The sequence below is a fragment of the Numenius arquata genome, chromosome 3, assembly GCF_964106895.1.
Source record: "Numenius arquata chromosome 3, bNumArq3.hap1.1, whole genome shotgun sequence".
NCBI classification, from domain to species: domain Eukaryota; kingdom Metazoa; phylum Chordata; class Aves; order Charadriiformes; family Scolopacidae; genus Numenius; species Numenius arquata.
In genome coordinates this window covers 54171374-54174184 of record NC_133578.1, presented here as the reverse complement: position 1 = coordinate 54174184, position 2811 = coordinate 54171374, and positions in this window count along the sequence as shown.

The window sequence follows — 2811 nt, the reverse complement described above, 5'->3', positions numbered from 1 at the left end:
ATCTTTGCTCTCAGATCACATGCCCAGATTTCATCCAGCAATGACAAAAGCTCAGAGCCAGAAACATGAGAAAAGTTGTGAGCAGCCTGAGGCTGGAGCCTGCTCAGGTGGATGGACTCTGGGAGAGTATAATTCTAAACTGGGGTCTCTACTGAAAACATCTGTTCTGTACAGTCTCCAAGGTCTATAACATGGCCAAACTTTGGTAACATTTCATGAGGATAGCAAGAAGTTCATCTTTGATAAATAGGCCACCCAGCTTGCAAACGGGAAGTCCCTGTACCAAAGGATGAATGTTCTAAAGCTATTTAAAGAAAAGCCTGCCAGAATTTTTTAACGTCGTCAAAACAATGTATTTTTTTTCCTAGTTGTGTTTTCAGAAACAGCTGAAAGCTTTTGACCAAAATTTTCTAGAAAATTGTCTGGAGGCAAACATCCAGCATGGAAAATTCCAGACTGAGCAATTCATGTGTGGCAAAATTATATGCAGCTGATAACAGGGCTGTGGGCTCGGAAATGATAAATAATTGTCATAACAGTCCAACTACAACACACTAATGTATTAACCAAATCAGGTAGCCTACTACTGCTCACCAAAGAGTGGCAAAGGCAGCGTGCAATTTCTTTTAGCTCAGAGGTGATTATAACATTTCACTGCATTCATTCACATCATGGAAATATGATTTTGAAGCCTAATGGAATACTTTCAAAGACATTATGAAGCACAGCCAAATAACAGTGGTCTGTCAAAATCCCAAAGATATTTAATGTGAAAGTCTATCTGTACACAACATGTATGTGTGTAACAGTAGCCATCTATATCAATAATACCATTACAGGAACACTGGATTTGGTTCCCTTTTTAAAATGTTTTATCATCAAGGTTAACTTGAATGCTTTACTTCTCATGTAAAATAAGGAAAGAAGACTGAGACCGTTTTCTGTTGGAATGTGGAGTATTGCTGTATTCTATGTTTCTGGCAAATAATTGCAAAGTGGATAGAGGAAGATTGTTCTGTTGAAATGCTATGAATAAAGAGATGTTTTTAGCAGGATTTATGAGCTATAATGAGAGGAGTGTGGGATAATGTACATAAAAGTTGATTAGGATTTAGACCTTTTTTTTTTTTGGAAAAGGACCTCTAGTCCTTTTCCATTAGGTCCCTTAGTAAATCATTTCTCTTCTGTGAGTCATTTCTCCTCTGGTAAACAGCATGTAAAGGTCTTCATAAAGTTGCAGATTAAGTTTCAATTTCTCAACTTCTAGAATGCTTTTAGTTCAGTTTTCCTGTATTTGGCCACCTGAACAAATAGCGCCAGCCGCATCAATGCTAGAAAATATCCTTCCAGCAGATGGCAGATACTGCTTATCCAATGTAATCCCACCATTCAGATCAGCACGGCTCCTGTGGGAACCGCAACATAATAAAAACAGGAGTTAAAAACTGAATAACTGATCCTCAAGATGCACGTTTCAAAAGTATCTTGGGTAGCATGAGTAAAGTTTGCCTTATTTCTTATGTATTTAATTAGTGCAGAATTCCTAGATGTATGCTTCTTTTTGGTTATGCTTTCCTTTTGGAAAAAAATATCCAAGTGAAGCAATGATAAGTGATCTAGCTGTTCAAAAATAAGGGGAACTGTGTTCTCATTTGGGCATGTGTTTATGGTGATTGAGTACTAATATTTCCTGAATCACATGAATTGCCGCTGATAATGTGAATTAATGAGTCAGAATTCTTTCAGATCAGAAGGCAGGTGGGCATTTTTTGACAGGAGCAACTCATACAAGACTAGCCAATATATAGCAAGTTTAAAGCCCTGATATACTTCACAGTATATCTTGAAATCGGCTTTATTTTTACTGCCATTCATCCTACTGTAGTCATTAGTTCCCTCTATCCTTTATATAAGTTCACAGAGTCAGAGAAGTTACAGTAAAGTTCAACTCATGGTGTAAGAAGCATAAAATACACTAACTGACAGACAGCTCTAATTTCACTGCTGTGCTTCGTTCTATTATTATTTGTCCTCTGCTTAAGAAAAATGTTCCAACTGGGGAAAGGCAAGGCAAAGGAAATAGTAGGAAATGGCTTGATATTTGCAAACAGTGACCTCTCTTGCAGACCCTGAATTATTTTGCAGATCTGAGCTGCAGTATGAAAGACCCTCTTCATATGAATTATATCATATTTGCTTTCCATACTAATTTTTCTTTGGCACTTTCAGAATCAAAGCTCCCACCTGAGAGACATTATGGCATCTAGGATTTTATTCATTAGCCATTCAGCTGAGAAGACCCAAACTTTTCTTCCTTTGTACCCTAAAAATGGTATGCAAAGGAAACTAATGAGCTTTGTAACTTTTCTTGCTTGGGAGTTAGTGGGTATTTTGCTAGCTGGCTGGGTTCTTTTGATTATATGGTACTCTGGAAGGCCATTTATTTCCAGTATTTTAATTTAAAATTTCTTCAGTCCTGTTTCTGATCTTTTCTTCATTAGAGAATGATCAGCTTGTGCCAGGACAGGGATCATTCCCAGGCAGTATATTCGCTCTTAAAGGGAAATGTTATATAGCTGCTTAGTATGGTTCTGCAATTATTAATTTAAATGCCCCATGAACACCTAGAAATAAACAGATTTTTAATTTCTTTGTTATGATAGCAAGTTTCCTGGCAAAACTACATAATTCCAGATGGTACTTTACTGCTATTATTACTATTATTGCTATTGATATCATTACTATGTGGGTAGGAGTTTTACCCACATTTAATGTTGAAGCCATTCTATGCAGCAGGAGGTATCGCAAAGA